Source organism: Aythya marila (assembly GCF_965140915.1).
Source record: "Aythya marila genome assembly, chromosome: 4".
Taxonomy (NCBI): domain Eukaryota; kingdom Metazoa; phylum Chordata; class Aves; order Anseriformes; family Anatidae; genus Aythya; species Aythya marila.
Genome location: NC_139045.1, coordinates 52,635,881 through 52,660,459, shown reverse-complemented (window position 1 = coordinate 52,660,459; position 24,579 = coordinate 52,635,881). Strand labels below are relative to the sequence as shown.

The window sequence follows — 24,579 nt, the reverse complement described above, 5'->3', positions numbered from 1 at the left end:
ACTCCCTGACCACGAGTCCCTCCCCAGCTTTCCTGTAGGCCCCTTTAGGCACTGGCAGGCCGCTGTAAGGTCTCCCCGGAGCCTTCTCTTCTCCAGGCTGAACACCCCCAGCTCTCTCAGCCTTTCTTCATAAGAGAGGTGCTCCAGCCCTGTGATCATCTTTGTGGCCTTCCTCTGGACTCATTCTAGTACTTGCATGCTCTTCTTGTGCTGGGGGCCCCAGAGCTGAATGCAGGGCTCCAGGTGAGGTCTCACAAGAGCAGAGCAGAGGGGGACAATTCCCTCCCTTGCCCTGCTGGCCACGCTGCTTTTGATGCAGCCCAGGATACAGTTGGCTTTCTGGGCTGCAGGCTCATATTGCTGGCTCACGTTGAGCTTCTCATCAACCAAAACCCCCAGGTCTCCATCTGCTCGCCATCCATTCTCTGCCCAGCCTGTGTTTGTGCTTGGGGTTGCCTCGTACCAGGTGCAGGGTCTTGCACTTGGCCTTGCTGAACCTCATGAGGTTCAATTCAGAGTCATCCCTTCTGTTATATCTAGTTCAGGACCCAGTCTGGTAGCACCCTGTCAGATCTAGTATTTACTCATAAGCATAGCCTGGTGAAGCCCCTTGGGCGTGCAGTAAGTAATGTTGATGTAGTTCCCAAGGATAATGTTAGCAGGAATGAACACTATGCAAGGTATAGAAGCGTTTGCAAAATAAAGATTTAGGCTATCAATCCCACTGATTAACACCAACAGATAGAGTAATCCCAATAAATTCAACCTGGAGCTGCCAATTCATCCACTTTCCAATGGCAAATCTTTAGTTTCAGCTTCATTTATAATATTGCATGCCTACACAGGGCTAACTACAGGTGTGGTCTGAGCATCTCAGCAAGCTGCTCAAGTGGAAGAACTTCACGATAAAGTGGCTGCCCTGAGTACTGCTTGGGGAAGTGCCATAAACCAGGCCAGAAAAAAATGTTTCTGTGCCTTACTGAATGTTAACATAGCAATCTTCCCTTCAAAGCATCTCCAATTTTTCAGGTGAAAGTATTCAGTTCAATAAGGCTTAGTTTGATCCCAGATTATGGTCTGTGTAAGGGCTGCTTCTGGGGCTGCTCTCAGTTGCAATAACAAAAGATGCCCAGAAGAAAAAAAGATCCAAGCAAGACATGCACTTTGACTGGTGACCATTATAAAAATACGTCACTGCTATAGAGCCACACTCTTTGTCTGACAATATCTTTGCAGGAGGTAGGAAGGACTGGAATAATGAGTGTTCCCTACAGCTCTTCAGAAAGGATGAAAAGCTAGGAGAGGCCTCGCATCTGGAAAACATGACTTCCTTCACTCAACAACCAAAAAGGTTTTAGTTTGAAAAATTTGGTTTCCTTTCTAAGTCAAATTTTATTAAATACACAAGAGGCAATCTGTAGACTTCTCAAGCTCAATTTGCTTCAAATACTAGAGTTAAATGGCATTGCAGCTTTTTCTCAGTGCCTTTTGTTTCACTCTCACGCCCTGGGAGATGCAGTGAAACTCTGAAGCAGACCAGTAAATCCACGTGAGTCTGGATCCTGCGGTATGAGAAGTAAGCTTTCTTTAAGTCAGGCATTCAGGAAAATATTTCTGCTGAAACTATTGGTTATTATTTCTACTTCTGTTTCTCAGTGTGTGAGCAAATACTGCTTGATGCTGACAGCTGCTGTTAAATATTGGGAGTAAAGAGAAGCACTGTGACCCAGCTCTGGGGAGGGGAGGGCAGGGCTGCCATTCATTTGGGTAGGTATGTTTAATCATCAACTATATTCTGCACTCTGATCTGTACAACATCTGACTTCTGATGAGATCAAAAGTTGTGAAAGTCATTACTGAGAGCAACAAATTGCAGAAAGAAGTATTCTCCTTGAAAGAGCACATTGCAGAGCAGAAAAACTAAATCAAGATCTAAGCATTCATTTCTCATTGACATCACTGGGAACTGCATATACATGCACTCAGCACAAAATAATTTTGGTAATTAAAATGATTAAAGTTACTTCTTTCCATGGAAATTATATTTCTTATTCAGCTGTAATTCATGGGTTAAGACTGCATTATTTTAGCAAAATTGAAAAGCTGAGGTTTCAATGAAGCACAAATCCTTATGCTCAGCTGGAAATGCACAAGGGTAAGTTTACATGCCTGTAATCATTGTCTTTTAAGGTTTGCACTTTACCTGATCATTTCATTCACCACAACAGAAAGAGGAAAAACGCTTTATTTACACAAAAATATGCTCTTGCAACTGGCTCTGGAAAAGTAAATAGTTCCCCTCAGAAAGCTCTTGCTTATATAAAAGGTAAAACTCCCTCAGTAAAATTCACACTTCTGCCTCCAGGAAACAAATGAATTAGATGCTAATGGTTTATGCTAATTGCTCACAAAGTAATGTGAAGGAGACAATCCTATCATGTGGGTGTTGTACAAGTGGACAGTTAGAGGAAAGCTTTTCCTACACTCATGGAGAGAAAAGTGCAGAGCCGCACTGCTGTAAAAGAAATGAAGAGACTTTCAGGCTACTTCTGCCTCAAGCCCAAAGCATCTGCAATTGCTTTATCCAGCTGCTGTATCAGGTGAAAAAAAAAATAAAAAATGATGATCTCTGGAAGGGGATGTCCTTAAAGAGGTCTGACACTGAGCAGAAGGCAGATGAGTACCTCCTGGTCCTTCCACGTCTGCCTGCTGAGCAGCTGAACACATTAGCGGCATGTGATTTTGTGACTGGGCTCATTTAAGAAAGATAATTTTAGGAGATAAATGGATGAGTTTTGTCACATATATTTATGCATCTGTAGTTCTGGTTATATGGAGTTTTGTGTTTGGCAGCACTCATTTTCTGCCATCGAAATGTTGTTCAACTCTGCTAAGAACGCATCACTCCTTGCCAAAAGTATATGAAAAAGAATATTCCAATGTTAATACATCCTTTTACTCTGCCTATTTATGGTTCAAATATAGATCTTTCTTCTTTCCCATGAAGGATAATCACAGTGCTAATTCAGAAAAGGGTCTCTGTAAGATCTGTGTGGAATCTACGATATTTTATTATGCATAGTTCTAGCAATAATGTCTGCCACAGGAACTCCCTTTAAGGGTGAAGACCAACGTCTTTTTAGCTAGCAGCTCTATAAACAGCCCAGGCTAAGCGTTAGTATCGGTCTTTTCCACCTTGTATACCCAGCAAAAATGTTTTGCAGACAAAGGCGTCCCTCATGATATCCGTGCAGCCCTGCTTTCAGCATATTTACACAAGTTTAACTAACCGAGTCCTGGTAAACAGCTCTGCTGGAAACACAGCCCATGAAATGAAATCTGCTCACTCCATTTTAGCAAATAATAATGTTATTATTTAGCGAAACAATCTAAGTTGCTCACAATATCCAGATTATCAGATCACCTGAAAGACAAATTAAACAAGTGCCCCAAAACCACTCACAGTAGAGAATAACTGCTGAGTAAGGGGCTCAGCTCCTTCTAGCACAGAATCTGCTTTGGATTTGGCAGTGCTGTTGATATCCTAGTAATAATTCCTCAGGCAAAACTAAAATTATTGTGGGATCAAACTAAAATTATTGTGGGACCAGTAACTGGTCCACAACTGACACAACTTACTTTGGTCATAAAGTATGGGCTGTACCACCTTTTCCTCAGTTGCCTTTAAATCGTTATGGCCCCCTTGCCCTGAAACCTGTCTGTCTGATAATGTTTCCCCTTGGCTCCTTGATTCAGAGATGGAAAAGGGTTGGAGCTGCTCTGAAAGCAGTCTGCAATACTGCAGACAAGACTCAGACTGAACAGGTTTTGTTAACTGTCCTATTCCTTCCATTTAAGCCACGTAAGCTTCCTTATAGTCACCAGCTAAAACCTTATCATTGTATGAAAACAGACAAGATAACATTGTCACCACTTTTGGCTTAGATTTTCTTTATTTTTTTTCTTTTTTCTTTCTCTCTCTCTCTCTCTTTTTTTTTTTTTTTTTTCATTCTCCGTAGGCTCTGAGATAACAGTTGACGTCTTTATTTCCTTATGAGAAAGAACTTCTACATCCGTCCAATTTACTGTCTAATATTGGAATCACCACTCCTGGAAGGAGAAGGCAAGCATCACACATTAGCTGTGACACACACAAAAATCACATCCTTCAATCAAAATTATGCTTTACCTTTAAGAATTCAGCAACAGACTGAAACTCTGGGGCAGCCTTCACCAGTTTTTTTACTTGAGTCATACTTCAGTTCTTTAAAGCAGATGCTTGTAGGAATCCAGTTGCTTTGTTCTCCGGTAATTTTTCCTTGCACTTTGCTCCACCAGTTTTAGTACTGCTAAGAACTGAAGCCACACTTAGCTTGGACTACTTTTAATAAAGTAAATGTGTTACCACACTTCAGTACTGCCTAACACCACCAGGCATTGACTAAGCATAAATAGCATGTCATGTGCAAGCCCAGTTAGCAAACAGATCAAGAAGATCTGTCACATCAGAAAGCAACCAGCAAGCACAGCCAGGACCCAGCACTGACTCTCTTTTCTTAAGAAGAAACTGGAAGCAAACAAATGAAAAAAAATATCTCTTTCCTTGCATTTTGTTTCACACTCAAACCACGCTGCAGTTAAATCGTGCATACTGAACAAACGTCACTCCCTTTACATAGAGCACTCAAAAAAAAAACACTTCAGGGTTACTTGATAGTCACCTGGGATGCCAAAAGTGATTTCTGGGGAGCCACCATGGGTATTTACATTAAAAAAATAATCCAAACTAGGAAATAACACACGGGGAATGGTTCCGGTATGAACAAGTAAGTTTCCTCTGGGTGGTAAACACATTCAGTCCCTGAGTAAACTTAAACCAATTCTTTGAATCTATTCAGCTTCACCTCTCAGTAACATACACATAATATTATACTGGGAACTTAAACACCAGTATTTTTTTCTGTATCTACGGTCTTGGAACATAGGAATTATAAGGGAAAAAGTCCTGGAAAAATTAGTCACTTTGTCTATTTTTGCAAAGCTCCTTCAACAATCAGCAAGTATTTTTCAGCATGAGTCACCAACCACATCCCTGCTGCAGTAATTAGATTACACATTTTCTTTAGAAACTGTGACTCCTTTTCGTACTCGCTGGTTAGAAGATGAGCAGAAGCCAGCTGTCCTGAATTTTATTAGAAAACCATGAATGAAGTATTCAAATGCAACTGTACATGATTTTCTTTGTAAATGAAAGCACAAGAAAACCAAAACAACTTAGCTGTTAATCAACCCGCACACTAGATAACACCACACAGCCAAACACAGCTGGCAAAACCGACCAACAAAGAGCGGCGCTGACCACTTTTCCCACCCCAAATTTCTACTGGGGGAACCTTTGGAAACCCTACTGTTGAGCACCGTCACCTTTCTGCCTCTGAAAGCCAAAGGAAGGGCAGCGGGAAACATTACCTGCGGAGAAGCTGGCGTACTCCTGTGGGTGCTGGTGGCCACCGGGCTCCTGCTGCTGCCTCCCCCGGGTGCCTGCAGGGCTTCTTGTGCTGGTCAATGTTTTACCAGGCAGCCCTCCGTCCCACCCTCCCTGCAAACATCGCATGGGGAACGCGGCGCCGGGGCAGGTGAACGCCAGGAAGGGGGCCCCGTGTCTGCTGCCCCTGTGCTCCACGGGGCAAGCAAAGCACAGAAGGGGAAACACGCTGAGAGGGGGGAAAACATGCCATGGAAAAAAAAGAAAAATCACACTACATAAATGGTGCTATTAATAGATAATTAGCGGCAGGTAAGTCATGATAACCTTTCTCCGTATTGTTCGAACGCTGCCTGCAAGCCCAGGCGTGCCTGGCTGAAAGCTGAGAGGGAACAGTTAATTTATGGGAGTACACAAATTTCCAAATTAATCTTCAGCGTTAGCAGAGCGGTCAGTCAAGCGACGGCTAAAACTTCAAAACCAAAATGGCAGCAAAAAGACTTTTTGCTGTGCCCTATAACTAACCACAGGATAAAACACTGTGGGAAGAGCCTGAAGAGAAAGAGGAGGAAAAGAAATCTCCCGTGGGTTACCTTGCAGGCAGAGACGCTGATCCCGTGCTTCAGCTGCTCGGGAGCGCCCCGAAGTTAAAGCTCTACCGGCACTAACCAGAGCTTTTACATTCCCAGCAAGTTAACAATTACAAGCAGAGGACACCAGAGCGCGGTGCTGACAAGGTGCCACTGCCACTCCCCGGGAGGAGAGAACAACTGCAGAGCCCAGGAAGGATCCAGGGACCTGCACCTGGTGGCTGCTCCCAGCCTGGGAGACCCTCATGGACATGGCAGGCAGATGTGTGCTCATGGGGACACGAGGGGAATACCTAGGCCACGGTGCGTGTCCTGGTTTTGTGATACTGCCTTGTCTGATATGTCTCATGTCCTGGGTTGAGAAACACTGATTCGTTTTGTCTCATCTAGGTTCTCTGAACTTGAGCAGAGAGTGTATTTTAATGGCATTTGCTTAAGAAGAAAATCTACATCATGGTTGCTCTAGCTGTCAAGATTAGCTACAATAACTGGCCACACAGGGCAACAAGAAGCATTTCCACGTGGTGGGCTTCCTGTGGTTAGGTGCCAGGCCCCTGGAGCTGGTGGTGACCAGGACCCCTGAGAAGGTTTCCCCAGGTGAGCCCAGAGGGGCTGAAGTGTGGCCAGCCATGGTGGCAAAGTGAGACCTGTGGCTGCAGCCCGTGCTGCTCACTGAGGTACACGCGAGCCGGCGCAGCTCTCCGTCGCACCACCACCACTTGCAGGTGTTTTCAGGTGTGGCACTCCCTCTGCCAGCCCGCACACACCTCCCCTCCCCTTCCGCCTGGGAAAGGAGAAGGGGAAGGGGAATCTCTCACACATTTGGTATTTAAGGCCACCATTGCTGTGACCCATGACTTCCTGGTAGGGCAGGCCCTTGGCACGAGCAGAAAAGCCTTATGGACCTCCCCGGAGCAGCTAGACACGTTGCCATAGGACAAACTGCAAGACCTGACCGTGGCTTTGCATATGCCTTATTAATTCCCAGCTGCCAACCTGTGGAAAACAAAACAAAACAAAACAAAACAAAACAAAAACACAGACTCAGAGCTGCTTTACAGCATCTGCTCCTGAGCTGTGAGGAAGAGCACGGTGAGTAAAATGGCAGGGCAGGGACAGACCCACCTTCTGCCGGCTTCTCCTCTGGCTTGCAGTACGATGCTTGCCAAACCGTGTCAGCCTATTGGTGCCGCACTGATCTCCCAAGTGCAGGTGGGAATAACAACAACCTGCTGCTCCACAGAGCTGTTTGGAGGCTCAGCTGTGGCTGTCAGCTGTGGGATCGCTGTGCAGAAAGTGGGGTTTTGTTTGAAAGAGCTTATCTGTGCTCGTGGCCCTGCCTAACCAGCTCTGGGGGAGCAGGAGCTGCTGGGAGCAGTGCTGCAGTGCTGTCTCTCTCTCCTGAATACTCAATATCTCCCATACCTTCCCAGTAACACCTAGGGGAATGGGACTACCTTTCTGCAGAGGCCTGCTTTTGGCAGCTTCGGCATTTCTGGGTTGTGGAAGTGTTTCACCAGAAGACCTTCGAGTGGTGCTGCCCACTCATCTGGACGAGACCTAGGGTTTATCACCATTGTGCTTTGTGTAGCAATGCTGCTGGCCCACTCTGCAGCAGGGTTGGAAACTGAGGCAGCAGCAATAAGATCTGGAAGTGGAAGAGAGGCACACTGGTACTGGGGTTTTTCCAAGGTGCTAATAGGTGCTCACTTTTCCAAGGTGCTAAATAGTTCTGCAATGCCTGCTAGCTCTTTGCAGGCTGAAGGGCCGCGCAGATTGTGCATAGTCTTGGCCCGTGCAGGCAAAAGGACTTCAGAGAAATTCAGTAACCAGTCGCAGCTGCCTGATGTAGCAACCACAGGAAAGTGATGGCTCTGCTATGATACAGCTAAAGCTGTATTTTGTCACCCTGGACAAACAGGATGGTGATAATAACTTGATGGGTCCTCCCACTAGATCTGCCCCTGTAGACAAGCTAATATAATACAACAGAAACTGAACTTTTTATTATTTCATTGTTGTGCAAGCAATAATAATAATAAGAAAAAAGTATTTTCCCTATGTACCTTTGTACAACTACCACCTTGTGAAAATGCAGTCTTTCATTCACGTAAGCTTGTGAAACCTTTTCTCTAGTTTTCAGAGATTAACCTCTGAATAAAAATCATCCAAAACCAAAGAGTTTTAAATTTCTTTGGAACAAAGTAAGAGCAGTAGTAGAATTTTTATAGAGTACTGGTCTGAAGGCAAGTTGCGAACATGAAGGACTGAAGTACCACTGCGAGGCATTTCCCTGAAGTGTTGATACCTTTGGATCTTCACAGACTTGGACAGGATGAGATAAAATAATGTCGCAAAGGTCACACAGCCTGCAATGAGACCTGCAGGTATACATTGCCTGTGTTCTCAAACAAATGCAGACGGCTTCTGGCCGACCTGAGTCTAACGTGTTTCTCCTTATTTTCCACTTTCAGGGTTTTTCACAACACTGGAGTTACTCCAGCACTCTGAGAGAGGTGGATGCTTCTCAGGAGGCTCAGTCTGCCTGTGTCATCTGGTCCAAAGTTCCCCACACCATGCTTTCACTGATAACCAGGGGCAAGTTTCTGATTAACGCACCACTGACAGAAGGAACTGTGACCCACAGAAAATTGGCATTTCATTCTCTCCTCGCTGTGCAACCTTTGTCACAGAGCATAGGTTTCAAGGGCACCATAACACTTGAATATTTACTTACCACAAAAAGAGGAGGTGCTGGATTGTACAACACGCGGACCGTAAAGTCAAACGTTAGTTTAGTACAGAAACCATACACCCTCAGGCTAACTTGGGAGCAACAAAAGTAAAAGAGATAGATATTAAAACTGAAAAAGCACCTAAATTTCACAAGCTTTTGGAAAAAAAGCATTTTCAATGAAACATCAATTTACTTGCAAAGTGTTAGCAGCCCTAACAACAGATCAAACAGCAAAACTATAATGTGGGGATCAGATAACAGAAGGGGAAATTTCTTCCCTACAGTACTCAGCGAATCTTAGGCAGGATTTAATTTTATTCCAGATCCCTTTCAACAGATGCATTTGTATTTCATCCTGCGTGGCAATGCTTGCTTTGGTAGACAGCACAGGCAGACCCAGAGGGGCTGCTGCAGAGGCTTTGAACAGTTTATATTCCCAGTAAAGAACCTCCTGTGTCTGAGCACACAGTACTGGGAGGAATATGTTCAGACCCATCCCTAACCTGCCTTACGAAACCACCTCCCCAGGAGATGCTGGAGCTGCACCGATTGCCTCTGACTAGAGCTGCATCCCCTCCTCTGGAGCAGAGGGACTGCCAATACCTGCTGCTAGAGAAATGGGTGGGAGGGGAAAAATAATCACTGCAAGTCTTGGAGAATCTTTATCGTACAGGAAAATGGCAGAGATACGAGGTGTGAGTTGAGAGGGCTTTTCAGCATTGTCCTGAAGGTGGCATGCATGAGGACACCTCTCCAGCTGTAGCTTTGGCTGGATGTCTATCCTACCTGGCCATGCCATACCTTCCCGTTGGTCCTTAATTTAGTGTTCTGGGCTGAGCTTTCAGAGCAAAATGCCCCGTAGGTCTTCATCTATTGCAGAATGAGACCTCAGTGCTGGCCAGACAAAGTCTCCCCCCAATGATAAGAGGAAAGAGATAGCAAGGGAACTATTTACAAAATGTCTCTGCTAGCTGATCACAGAGCTGTTTTGCTAGTGCTTTAACTGGGCAAGATTTCAGCCATCCCTATTCACTTGGAGGGAACAGGCCTTGCAAAGTTCACAAAATAGGTTAGAAAGCTTGCTTGTGGTTCACAGGAAAGCTAAACGTTGATAGGAAAAAATGTTTGCAAGCACTTTCAGTAGAGCTCATTTGTTAAATACCTGGCTAGCAAAGAATGAGGAATGCTTGTAGAAAATCATATAACACCAGGCTAATTCCCTAAAAACAAGTTGTTGTATTCAGAAAAACAGCTCTCTCCCCACAGTTGTTGTTCATTCCCTTGTTTGTAGCTTTTCTTTCTTTCTTTTGTTTTGTTTTGTTTTGTTTTGTTTTGTTTTGTTTGTAAAAATGGTATTTCAAACCCTTATCATCCATTTCTTGAGAGCTGCCTATTTTTACTTTATCGGTGTTTTGTACGAACACTCCATGCTAGTGATTTAGCAACTTCATACTGCAGACTAATATTTCAAAATATTCCCTTCTTTGTAGCTGTTCAACCGCTTTTACATGTATTGCTGCATTGCATGGTGCCACCCACAGTCACACTTAGGAAAGAACCATGCTAGAAAAGCAATGGCTCAAAAGCACAGACGTGTTCACCCTGGGTTTGATGTAAGTGCAAACATTCCCCAACTAAGCTGCTTCTGTTTTTTTCCCTGGTATAACTTACTGAACTAGGAGAACCTCAGTATCAGGCTTCAATGGTGCTGGTTGGCTGGGTTTCGTGCCAGGCAGTCAATCTGTGTGATTTGGGAAATGCTCCTGGCGCACCTCAGAGACCCTGTGCCTGCCCAAGCAGACCGAGAGCAAGCCAGTGGGGTGGCCCTGCTCCAGGGGAGATGCTGAATCCACGTGTAACACAGCAAACCCATGTTTTGCCAACCTGGCCCAGGGCCCTATGGTTTTGAAGTGTCAAAACGCCTGCAGCAAGCAGCATGGAGTCCGCAAGGATTCCCTCCCAGCAGGTGCTGTTTGCTCCAGGGATGTGCTCCCAGGCATGAAGGTAGAAAAAAAGAGTTTCAGGGCCAGAGTAGTTACAGATGTCTGTGACTGCTGCTTAGGAAGTGTAAAAGTTTGAAAAAATTAACAACCTTAATATCAGCATAGTGTTTTTATTAATATTCTCCTTAAAAGGGTAACACTAGGAAGACAGATTTCTTCCACTTACATATCAGTTAAGGATTTCATTAATTACTTTGTTAAATACAGTTATTATGCATATCAATGAAATAACTATAAGCTACAGGTTGGTACAGGACATTTCTTTTTCCCATATTTCTATTAATATAAAAATGAAATTGTTTACTTTTTAAAGGAGAATACTTGTATTTAAATGCATTTGCTGTCTGTCTGTCTGTCTATCTATCTATCTATCTATCTATCTATTTTTCTAGTTATGTAGCAGATTGGACTCTGTATGTGGAGCAAGAATTCATACTAAATGAGCAAAATATGTTGCTAACAATGCCTTAATTCTATTTTCTTGGGCTTTAACCTTGGCATTGAAACTAGCCTGTGCACATTTTAGTGGTGAGCAGTCTTCTTAGCATTGTCCCTAGCATCCATTGTTAAATTTGGGCAACTTTTGCCATCTAATTCTGCACCTAACGTTTGAATACATGGAACATTTTAATCAAACTCCATGAGTGCAGTTTGTTGCTTTGAATGAACCCCAGGAGATAAGTAATATTTCTATTTAAAAATAATGCTGAGGAAGATAGTGCATATGGAGATTTTATAGCTGAACGGAAAAGCTGGGACTGAATCAGCCTTTCCAGCACATACTGCCAAGCACATGAATGAAATATTTTTTGTTCTTATTTGCTTTGCTGAGAATCTCGACAGAGATATTGATACAGATCTCTGTGAGGACAGCTTCTGAGGACTGTGCTTAAATATTTGGAAGCTACTATTTAGCTCTTAAATCGCTCCAAGCAGGAAAAATAAATAAATAAATAAAAATATCTTCAGTAGACAGATGCTTCAGATGCTTCTTACAACACATCCACCTCATCACTGAATTTAAGGCAAAAGCAGAAGACGTTTGTGGATTACTGGGGAACCCCAAGGTGGAAGGAGGTTTCCTGGAGCAGAAACATCTCGAAGGCAGGATGGTACCTAGAGGCAGCAATGTGGCTACAGTGGTTTGATGGCCAACCATGAAAAGATGAGGAAGGTTTGGGAAGTTGGAGACAGGGACTCGATAACTGTCTGGAGAAAAATTAATAGGGAATCACAGAGATTTACAGGAGTGGCTCAGGAGGAATAGGAGTTGTGAATTGCTGACAGCGTGGTGGTAGTTGGAGAGGGAGGTGGAGCAGAGATGGGAAAACATCTTGTGTGGAGAAGAGATCAGAGGAAAACTGTAATTTCTGAGGAGAAGGACAGATAGCAAGGTGTAACCCAGCTCCTGGGGTGAAGTAAGGTGTTTTGGAAGGCCAACTAATGAAACGCAGCAGTGTTTGTGAGAAAGGAGAAACTGTGTGATCTACAAGGAGAAAATACCTCCTGAATGGCTATCGGATGGAGAAGGCAGTAAATGCAGAATTCACTGCCATGGGCTCCAAAGAAAAGTGAATAATTGTGTACTGAAAAGACATAGCAGAAACGACAATTAGTCCCTGGGTGTAGGAAGAATTGGTGTGTCACCTGCTCTCAACCCAGGCATTTGGCACCACTATTCTGGGTGCTGGAAGCCACAGAGAAGGGGAACAGAGCTGAGGTAAGAGACCAACAGAGCCAAGCACAGAAAAACAGGGAAGCTGGTAGAAAAACACTTGTGTGATGGAGCTGGGCCTGGGGCAAACTGGCAGGATGCAGATCATGCCAGAGGCTCTGCTGAAAGTGGTGAGAGGTTTAAAGATCAGAAAAGAAACTATGCCTAGGGGGAAGCAGCCCAGCTGAGGGCCGTGTTCGTGACCAGGGTAGCTCACAGAGGAGAACAGCAAGGATGAGAGGGCAGAAAGCTGATGGGCCTGTCTGTGGGACACTACTGAGAACTGGGACACTATGGGGACATCCAGAGAGAGCCCAAAGTCCAAATGTGAGGGGGGGAGGCAAATGGGGTGTGACACGTCTGCGGGGGCTGACCAGAGTGAGGAAAGAGAGGTGATGGTGGGTGCAGGGGGACGGGGACCCCACAGAGGAGGAGAACAAGGCTGATGACCTCCCACTGAGGAGGCAACAGGGAGGGCTGGGGGGGACCAAGACTCTCTCCTGCCAGGGCTGGAGGGGGAGCGGGACCTGGAGGGGTAACGGTTCAGCAAGAAAAATGAAACAATGAGCCTTTTTCCTGTTTGTGATAAAAATAGCCGAAGGCAGATTCTCTTACTAAAAATCTTCACATAAAAGGAGCCTAGGAGAACCAGCAATACCCTCTCTATGGAAGCTACATCACATGTGCAACAAAAGTATGTTGCTAAACTTGTTTTACTTTTTTTTTTTTTTCCCTGGGTAAGGGCTAAAAGCAGATATCATTTACTCCTATGCACACACAACCAGTAATGCTTTATGCTTGTAGTGTTCCCATCTATTGTATGAAAGCTGAAGGGCTGAATAACACAATGTTCTGTACCAGAAAGCTGCAGCATTTAGCCAGTGTATCAGTTTCCCAGAGTAGTTTTATGGTATTTCTACTTTTTTTAGATCTTCCATTAATGCTCAAAGTGACTCACTGGATCTGCTTTTCCATGAAAAAAAAAAAAAAAAAAAAAAAAAGATATTTTTTTAAAAAAGCATATTCATGCATTTTCTGAGAGCAGTGGTAAACTGCAACTTTTGCACCAAGTGATCTGTCCAATACATCTGCCCTGAGGATCACAGGATTCTGATTCAAGTTTTAAAATGCTTCTTGCTCCTAAGTTTATTTTTAGAATTCAAAAACCTTTCACCAGATTCTGCAAAATTCATGTCACAAACTTTCAGGTTATGCAGACGCTGTACTTTGAAAGCTGACATACAGAACCATCCTTGTTATTATGAAAGAGGGAGCTGCTCAATAAATTTATTTCAGAGGAAAAAATGCTTTCTGGTTTTAAGTACAGGTGCAGCTATTCGCGGTTGACTGGGTTTCAGTCCGGCTCACCTGCAGGCTAGAACTTACATTTGACAGGCTTGGATTTGATTTACATTAAAACTGGAACTACACAGTTTGCTCTCACTAATCTTTGCACATGACAGAGGGACGCTCAGATTCAGCTTGTTCTTGCAAGTCTTCTGCTTTGCTAGAACAAAACCTTTCTGAGAACAAGAGTCTGCATTTGAGTTGAGCTGCATCTGTACCAGAGCCAGATCCTTGGCTTTGCGGATTCAGAGCAGTCTCCTAACCAGTGAGGATTTAAATGCCTGAAATGAAAGGATGAATTGGATTAAACACAGCTCTATTTATTCCATGTGGATATAGGGTTATTTTTTTTAGGGTATTGAACTTTTGTCCATGTGGTTCATTCACAGCTGGGTCATTTTTGTGGCACTGCACATCACTCATGGGCAGCTAGATTTTTCTGTTTCTCAAACACGGGAAAATAGACGTATTGAAACCATCATTCTGAAATAACATACATTCAGAGGGCTAAATGGATGTTGCAGATAGTTGTAAAGAGAGATGACAAATCATATTTTAATGCTTGCCAACACTCCAAGCATCACTGGATTATGAGGAAGGTCTTAAAAGATGCCTTGGGAAAGATTACAAGGCAAGAGTCTGAGAGTTGCCCAGCACTAATAAAATATCCAATTCTGAAACTAAACAAAATGTTAACATTTTGGCAATGTCAACAAGTGTGAGAATGGTATTGCAAACTTGAAAATGAGATTTGTCATGATTGATTGCACTTTCCTTTTTCTTGTGCAATTTATCGTCTGAATCTAAACCCAAACTTGGTTGCTATTTTGGAATAATCCTGAAGTCTTGTGCAGTGATAGTATTTCAAATTACATTTACATACTTGTGGGCTTTTAAATGCTATTACTGGCTTATGCTTGCATTGCCTTTTCTTTGAAGGAATCCCAGCTCACTTGCTAAAGTATTTTCACATAGTATCTTCACCTCCCTTGATATGCAGTCAGCTCTGAAGGAGAACACAGTGTGAAATGATTAAAGTTAGATATTCAAATAATACTGGATTTTGCTAAGGTTTCTGTGAGTGTTTTGAGAGAGATAATGTGTTTATCTGACCTCTCACATTATCAGGCTACTCACTGGAAATGTTGGGGTGACACTTGGGAAGACGAACATCTTGGCAACTTTTAAAGATTTTGTTCTCAGTAAAGTACAGCACTGTCTCTAAGAGTACTAGCAGAAAGCACCATTAATCCTAGGAAAAGTCAGAAGGCCATCATCTATTTCATTATTAAAATAAAAAAGGGATCTAGGCCATACAGTGTTTCCATTCTGATTACTCAGATAGGAAGTGGAGAAATATGACTGATTGAAGGATGCTGGAGAATGGGTCCAGCACAACAAAGAGCAATGAGTCCACTACAGTTGTTTTGGGGTCTGTCGTATGCTGTGTCTGCCAATTTCCAGTTGGACACTTATTTTTTCTTCACTAAATAGTCTTATATTTAATATATATAATAAGTATATATATAATAAAATATTATTACTTTATCCCCCACTGGGCATTGGGTCTGGCAGAGCCTTGTTGAGGATGGTTATTGCCATGCTTTTTCCAGGTCCTGAGCATCTGTGTGAGGGCAGACTGAGGGCAGACATCCCCCTAGCCCAGCAGTTCTTCCTACTGTGGCCAGGAGGGAGACGGAAAAGCCCTTCACACATTTAGGGAAAAGGTGAGATGTTTCTTCATGCCAGGCTTCTTCTCTTGGGAGCGAAGGCAATGGCATGTTGGAACAATGTCACTCCTAGATGCAAAGAAGTGAAGGCAACCTATCCGAGATAAATAAGCAAATAAAAGCACAGAGGAAGGAAAAAATAAACCTCTTGGATTTGCTGCCATTCTTCATGTGCAATCTCTAGTTCTTGACTGATGCAACTTTATTGATAGATTGAATACAATTTCACTGGCTTGAGGTTAAGCAAATCATCAGTGTCAATCAACATTTTCTTATGGTGCTAAACCCCGTTCATGTGCATTCCTCAAGAAATGTGCGCCAGGCACAGTTGTGAGGGATCACACCATGTATTAGCTTGAAATTCCAGGATATGAATCAGTCTGCAGACCGTGCTGCAGAGCCTGCAGTGATCTTCTGCAAAAAAATGGCACGCGGATTAACACTTACAGAAACTTCGTTTTCATCAGCCTGTTAGTCAACTTTTTGGGTGTTAGCATGGCGCTGATTGTATTCTTTGTTAAAGAACAGAAAATAAACTGTTAGCTTGTAACTCCTTTGGTGTGCAGATCTCCCACCCACGATAATGTATCTTTGGTCTGACAGCAATGAGGGGGAGAAAGGAAGGAGAGACAGATTTGACATTCCAGAGCTGTACTGAAGAATTGCCACTGTTTAAACAAACCTGCCTCCATCCCTGCAGCATGGTGCTGCTGGTTATCAAGAGCTCTGCAAGCTCCTGGGCTTCTGCAGCCACTGGAGCTGCCCTTGGGTATTTGTACAGGATTTACCTCTAGTCAGCAAACAGTCTAACATGTCCTGTGCCCTGGGTTAGCATCACTGTCAAGCCCCATGCAGCGCCAAATGGGACAAGCTAGCACATCCCACATATCCCCGTGAAGCTTATTTTTAGAAATTAAATTTCCTATTGATTTTATCCCAGTCGAGTGAAGAAGGAAATGGTGAGACTCTATTATCAGTCTCTCAAAAAGAGGTTTCAACCCTTTGGTGTTGCTGTGGACATTCTGTTAAAACTTGTGCCTCCAGGGACTCTTTTCCCTTGTGACTAAGAAGGGGAAGCAATACCCAAGTTAAATGCCCCACATTTCTAATCTAAAAAAATAATTAAAAAAAAAAAAGATACAGTGCTCAATCATGCAAATTAATGTATCAGTCAGAACCCACCAAGCTGGGATATCAGATTATGATTCAAGACAGCTTCTCTTAACCTAACGAGCCTGCATTCTTCATTGAAGCAAATTAGCATAATTCCACTACAGACAACATAGCTGTACTATTTCAGATATGCTCTTATATTGTGCTTATCATTACAGCGTCTGAATTCTTTTCAGCAGAGCTTTAAGCAATGTGACTAATATCAGGAATAAGTTGCTTTATCCCCTCTGAGACAAAAGCTAAAAATGCTACAGCAGCTAATACAACTTAAAAAATGCAAATGCTATTTATAGAACTCTTTATAAGAGGCTGTATTGCCTGGCAGTACAGATGTGTACTGATCTCAAACAAAAGTCAGTATGAAAACTTACCCTAACTACTTGCAGCTACAGAAAGAAAACTCAAGGCTGATGACTGCATGCATTTGTGCAGGCATTTGACGCACTCTCATGCTTTTTGTGGATTCATGTATGCACAAAATCTGCAGTATCACATTTTTTGCTTTTTAAAAACAATCATTTCCTAAGCAGTGGGAACATCAGAGTGATTTTTCTTCCTCATTTCATAACATATATTTCTAGTACCATGCTGCATCATAGCATAGAGGTGCTCAGACTATAAACCTGCAAAATGTGGGCCAGAATGAGCTGCTCAAAGTCTCAGCACCTCACAGCTTCACACTTCATGGCAATGCAATTGCAGTGATGCAATATGCTTTGACGAAGTGCTAGCCATTGCTGCGGTATAAAAGAGGGAGATAAATAGAGTCTTTTTTTTTTTTTTTTTTTTTTTTCTGGTGGTCTGAAGATAAGCAAGTTAATTTAAACTATTGAGTATTATGTTTTCTGCTATATGTTCTCAAGCACAAGCGCAATACAAGTTGCACTCTATTGCTGTGAAAGGTGTTTTATTTATTGAGAGGAAAACAGAAGAACTTGGTGTCACCAGTTAACCCAGAACCTCTGCAAAAATTCTTGGTATAGCTGTGGGATCAACTTATTTCACTGTGGGTACTGCAGTACCACCACTTCCTGCAGTGCTTTCCCCTCCAGTTTAGCAGAAGACGGCACATGGAATCACCTGTCCAAGCCATGCTCATCTAGAATACCAGCAGAAATATTGTCCCCCATCCAAGCAAAAAGTGTTTTCAGATCTTTAGGGTCCCTGTACTAAGTAATCTGGGTAGTATAGCCCAGTAATCTGCAACAGCGACAACAAGCAACCCCTACAGAGATGAATGAGAGCAGGAAAAACATATATGCTCTTTCCTCCAAGTCCTCTTCCAGCCTCCAGCCATTTTCAACTCAGGGCACTCCTTGAGCCTGACGTTGTTTGCCCAGTAGTGAATCTTTCTTCAGTTGGAAGGAGGATTGCCCAATCTTCCCTTGAGTGCGTGCAAAACCTTTTGCAATTAGAACACCCTTTGGCAAAGAGTTTCACAGGTCTTGCTTGTGCTGCATGAAGAAATACCCCTGATCATTTTGAGAACAACTCCTACCAGCTTTGTTTAACAGTTGCTCCTTCTTGCTTTGGAAGACACCGTGAGCCCACCCCTATCCACCCTCTCCACGCCACTCAGGATTTTGTAGACCTGAACCAATTCACCCCCACGGTGGTCTCTTTTCCAGGCTGATGAGTCTGAGCCTGCTCAGCCAGAAGCTGAGCAATTACACATGTGCTTTGCTTGCTTGTTCCCAAGGGATTACGGAATTCAGTAAAAAGCTTTGCCCAGGCTCACTGCACATCTTCACTGCAGAACTTCATTTGTTGGTTGAATGTTGAGCATACCAAGCATTAACATTCACACAAAGCTTGTTATATGCCAGTGATCCCAAATATTTAATCACCAATGTGTCCATACTCTAGCAAGACATGTAGAAATCCACCCTCCTGCTTTGGCAGTCGGTGTCCGAGCCACCTACAACACAGGGAGCCTGATGTAATTTGACCACGCAGTGCAGCCCCTGCCCTCCATGGGCACATCCGCAGGCAGACCCACCCTGCATGAGTGCTCATTCGGGGGACTCAGGTTGCTAAACCAAAGCATGCAAGTGCCTAAAATTGACTGGAAATTTGGAAAAAAGTATATATTGTTTTGTCTTGGTCCAGTCTCAATTTTAGTTAATATCTCATGAATATTATATATTTTCTTCTTCCTGGTTATTGGATTCATTGAGCCTTAGCAGCCTTTGCACAGCTCTCAGCTAACTCATCTCCTTGACAATTTTTCCAAGGGTACTATTTTCACTGGCTTCGTTGTGAGTGCTGAATTCCCACAATTGCTCTCATCTTGGTACTCTGTGAAGTAGCAAAGATTTCGCTTTATTTGGTGTATTAAACTTGTGCTGTCAAAGCTAAGATCCCCTCATTGTTTAGATGCATTCATTAGTTTTCTGTCATACTACCTGACAACATGTCTCTCATCACATCATTCTGCCAGATTTTCATTTGGCTCATGTTTTACCTCCAGTTAGCTGTAAGAGACAGTGAGAAAGTTTTTTAATGGTTAGAGGTTTTTTAATGATGATATGAAATAATATAATATGAAAGTCACCAACACTGTGAGCATTCATATATTTAGTGTTATCTGCAAATGTCTGCAAACGATGCTACTGAGATAAATAATCCAACTGACCGGACTCTACAAGCTTTCCAGCTGCCCTCTGGCAGCTTAAATTTTAAGATGAGATCAGACTGCCTTTTGTTGTTGTTGTTGTTTATTTTTATTTTTTTAACCTGACTTGCTAAGGAAGAACTTCTGATGCTTCGTGGTTTTTCTTTGCTCTATGATTTGTAACAGAAATTCTGCCTGATCACGCAGCTCTTGTTCAAACAACATAACGTTGACTGATTTTACATCCATTCATCATAATGATTCATTTTAAAAATGATTTTATATCCAGCTAGAACATGACCGAAGATGTTTTAAGCCAAGTGCCCTGCATTTGCACTTGATCCTTGTGGCTACATGGTTTCCCTGCAGCAGCAGGATGGGAAGGCATTTTGTGTTGTTTACAAAAGGGGCAGCTCATCCCAGGTAGGACTGATAAAACAGCCTGGCCAGCCAGCTTTCTCGCAGCTCTGTGTGTGCTGAGACATCGCTGGGTGCCTTGTGCTCTGCTCACCACAAAGGCTTTCCAGGCATCTGCTCCCCTGCCGAGGCAGGGCGATGCAGCTCTGAGATTTAGCACTGGCATCCTAAAGAGCAGCGTCTGGAGCCAGGAATGACTATGCAGAGAATGTGGGGACAAATGTATCAAATATCTGGGGTTAACTGGCAAACAACTAAAGCTGATGTCTAGGCGAGCTCAGAGAAAGTTGGGAAGTCAAGGTTGAAAGTGGCAGATGCCAAGGACTTGCCACTTGGCAACTTTAAAGGAAGTTAAGTGGAGTGTGCTGAGATTATTTCTCATTTATTTATGGATTTCTACTATTTTGTGGTGTTTTAAGATGTTCCAAAGAGTGTTTAAGAGGAGAACAGAGACTGAAAATAACTGCATGGTGACTTGCCCACTATCATTTCTGCTGGCAGCAGCCTTTTGAAAAGCTGACAGAGGAAGGTTTTACTCCTGGAAGGGTTCAACAAGCTTGACCTGCTAGCCACTACTCGCAGTCTTCCCCCCTAGTCTCAGACTATCACTCTCATTTTCTCCAAAGCCTTGCCTGCAAGGCAGTGATAACGCTTGGTGTAACTCCACAAGATCCCTGCCAAGGGATCCCTTCCCGGATCAGAGGATCCTTTCTGAGCACCTATGGGTGGGCCGTGCACAGCTGCAGCCCTTATCCTATGGCCAGCTCCTGCAGATTCGGGCTGGTGAGCCCCTTGGTGCTTTTATACACGTCTTTTGATCTGGGGAGATGGGGAGTACACGAATAAAAGCCACTGAGCTCTGTCATATCAATCTGGATCTAATTGTCCCTCCTGGAGTTTAACTCTGTCTCAAGTTAATAATTACTAGTTAATTGTTCAGCATGTTATGCAAGCACTCACTCGTGCGTTTTTTGCCAGTGTCCATGATTCCACTTTGCATTATCCACTCCTTTCCCTGATGGTTTTCAGGCACCACAGGAATACGGGTCCCAGCCCCACAGCGGTGACCCCGCACTTCCCGGGGTACAGCCTGCATGTTGCCTGAGCTACGCAGCCACTGAGACCAAGAGCCTTGTCGGTTCAACCCTCACCCTCTCTGCTCAGCCTGCAAACACATTTATTTGTCCCTGTCCCATTGGGTTTTTGGCAGTCCTACCAAACCCATGGGAAGAGATGGTTGAGAAACTCTCTCTCAGGAGCTGGATGGACTTTTCTGAGCACAAACCGAGGGGCTGCTTTGGGGGGTGAGCAGAGATAAGAGGCTAGCAAAGGACCATAAAAGGATGTTGCTAGCAGGCTACCATGGAAGAATGCTGCCCACTTATGCAGAAAAACTGGGTGCCAGTCACTCACCCACCCTGTTAGTCGAGTTTGGCAGCAAAGGTCTCCCAGAATGAGCTCTCTGAATCTGGCTGGGAGACACTTCTGATGTCTGAAACGGGTTTGCCTTGGGGTTGTTAAATGCCTGTTCCATGTGATCAGGCTAATTAAAAATTTTGAGCCAAATAAATCCCTGTTTGCGAAGGTATAAAAGCTAAGAGGATTAGCTGTTAGTTAAACTAGACATAACTGAGAAACAAAGTTGTTGCTGTTGGTTCTTACAAATGCTACCCTAGGACGTGTGGGTGAAACGAGTGGCTAATGAAAATTAATCTGTGAAAAAAAGTCTCAGATGGTAGTTAAATCAGCAGGCATATTCCACAGAAAAGCATCTTCCTTGGATGTAATGTTGCCGTGTAGCAGAGGATATTTTGTTCTCTGTACAGATGTTGCTGCTTTGAAAATTTTTAAATTTAATTGAATTGGGTTGATCTCCAACATTCTTGTTAAGGAAACGTACATATTTTATATTATTCTAGGAGTGTACTACCTCAATTCATTTGGGGGTACAGGTATATATACAAATAGCACCAAAATCTGGCTAAGGGCAGTGTAGCTCCAAAGTTTCATCAAAAGAATTGCAATCAGGTGGCCAAGTCTCACTCAGGCCATCCTGCCCAGCCGTGGAGTCAGTGGCTTTCGGCGCCTTCCCACCCTGCCCTTCCCGTGGGTCTCAGTTACATGGAGGCAGCTTGCTTTGTGTTTCCATGGGAATCACAAGTCAACTGTTTTCTTCCAGCCATAACGAACCGCTTGAAACAGCATCCCCAGTTGGGATAGATGCAGGCAAAATGGAATTTAGCCCTACAATATTTTTGTGCCTACGATATTTATGCCTTCCCTCCTACAAAACAACAGCAAAAGAGGCCGTTAGAGCCTCCAGACTCTTCCTCCCCTTCTGAAAACACATTCTTGTCTTATTCTTGCCCATAAATTCTTGACTTTATTCCCAGCGAGACAGTTCGTTTTGGCAGCAGCCGGCAGCTCTCAACATCAGCATCTGCTGCTACCTCTCTGCCTTGTTTCGCTGCTGCTTCCTGGGCAGGGATCCCACAGCTGCTAGGGTTTTATCTTGATCGTCCCATTCTCTTTCTGTGCAAACCTCATTCTATAACACTTGCTAATGCTGGTAGGACTAATTGTGCTTTTATTTGAATGAGAATACTTCGCTTGGGGACATAATCAGCATGCACCTGATCTTGGAGCCTCTGAAGGAAGAGCGTTCTGCTGATCGGTGCCAATAAGGAAGGCGGAGGTGTACAAACGACCCCGATGGGAGTAAATTAGTGTCAGTGAGCATTGCTGGGCACTGAAAACTGATTGTGCTGATTCCTAAGGTTCCTAAGGTGCCTGGCACAGCTCTGGTCCATGTCACTTAAATACCACTTGCCCAAACCAGAGGGCAAACACCTCTGGTTGGTGTGAGCTTCAGAGCAACCTTCACACATGGGTGCAGCCATTCAGTTTTGGCAGGGGAGGCAGCATCCTCCTCGGGAGGCTGGCAGCATCCATGCCAGAGAGCGGTTCTGGGCACGTTTAATTCACTAGCAGAGATGTACCAACAGGGAGCAGAGAAAGAAAACTGAGCTCCTTCTTTAGCAACCAAAATAAAGAAATCTTTTACATCTGGGAATATTGAGGGAGATGATCAAATAATTAGCACTGCAGCGAGTTTGTAGTGCCTGCAGCTAGAAGAACTGCTCTCTGTGGCAGCAGGAATGTGGTTGAGCCTGCAAAGTCGTGATAACAGATCTGCATCTAGTTTTTTGGATGGCCTATGTATGTCACAGGTACATTAAAACAGAGCTCAAAGAACCTGCAGGATTAAACTCCCATGTACAAACCTGATGGCCATCAAACGTTAATGCCACAGCTTTACTTGTACTGGGAAGGTGACAATAGAGGTGTGTAAACAGGCTTTATATATATATATATATACATACATACACACATATATATATTTCTATTATAAATTGACCCTAGAAACAAGGATAAAAAAGATACTTTTCTCTTTTTTTTTTTTTTAAATAAAAAATCTTTTTTTTTTTTCTTTTTCTTTTCTGATTTATTCATTTTTTCCTGTAGTTCTTCTTTAAAGTTTCCTACAGTTTCCACATCATGTGCTCCAAAATGAAAAGTGGAAATATGTTCCTTAGAATTTTTATTTTTATGCAGATCAGATTGTACTGCAAACTTGACCCAAACAGTTTCAATTTTACAAGAACTTCACTTTTTGGTAACTCTTTGTTTACACATTTTTTTTTCCCCCATTGGAATCCTGATGATTTTGCATATTGTAAGGGGGGAAAAAAAGTACAGATATGGATTTCCATGCTGATGTTTCATCACATGTGTAGGCTGATGCTGGCTATAACTACAAAATACAAATTTGGTGTATACCAATCTTGCTGATCTAGTAGGAGGATTATACACATCTTCTGGCCTTCTCACAGGAGCATGATTTAAGCAATACGTAGGTTCCTAGCTGCTGCACAAGATCACTGTCTGATCACACATGTATGATGGCATAAATAGATGAATAATAGCAACAGCATTTTCAGTCCCACCCACATTTCATCTTATTTTTTTAAAATCACATAACACCTACACACAACGCTTGGCTAAGACTGACAAACATGGAGTACCAGAAAATCAATGTCTTGTTTTCTGCGTGCGTGCATCTGAGGAGGAAATACTAGCTGGGATTTCTTCTATTTATTTATTTATTTTGAATTCTTTTAAGGAATGAACTCTGGGAACGCAGCAGGCAAGTGATAAAAGCCATTAGCTGCTATCGGATTTCAAAAAGTAAATCCTTGCACAAGCTCATGTGGGATTGGGCTCGGAGCAGGAGACAGCTGACCTCCCCTACAACACGGCCGTCTGCCTTCGGACTGGGCGAGGTAGGCTCCGGCGCTCGTTCTGACCTTGCTTCTTTTGAGAACTGGAAGAATATTGCCCTTGACTTGAATGGAAGGAGGATCGAGCCCTACCCAGAAAGTTTCATATGCTACGTGTCATCTGTGCATGCCAGCATTATGCAACAGGGTGAAAAATGAAAACCTGTCAGGCACATAACTGGTGCACTCAAGGACACACTGTTATTTGTTTTTCAGCTTTGCCACTCTAACAGGGATTAACAATGTACCATTGATAGCCACCGTGATAAAGTCAACCAAAATGCCTCGTTTTTAAACTTTCAAAACATGATCTCAACTTTTGAGGGTAATGGCTTGATTGGACTCAAGGTTTTATTAAAAAAATAAATAAATCACAAAACAACAACAACAAAAAGAGAGATAGCATTTGTTTCTTCCAGCTTTCTCCCT

The 24,579-nt window shown here is 43.3% G+C and overlaps 1 protein-coding gene across 6 annotated transcripts in view; it reads right to left on the bottom strand.

The window, feature by feature from the left end:
• Positions 1 to 24,579, bottom strand: part of RBM47 (RNA binding motif protein 47) — a 75,849-nt gene that overhangs the window by 37,567 nt on the left and 13,703 nt on the right. The window contains exon 1 of one of the 6 annotated variants that reach the window (XM_082759900.1): positions 6,079 to 6,200. The exons of 2 other annotated variants lie outside the window; for them this stretch is intronic. The gene's annotated coding sequence lies outside the window, so the exon portion shown is untranslated. Of the gene's footprint in view, positions 1 to 4,189; positions 4,330 to 5,469; positions 5,628 to 6,010; positions 6,201 to 24,579 lie in introns of those variants that run through there. 3 more of the 6 variants (XM_082759901.1, XM_082759898.1, XM_082759902.1) reach the window with 3 other exon arrangements.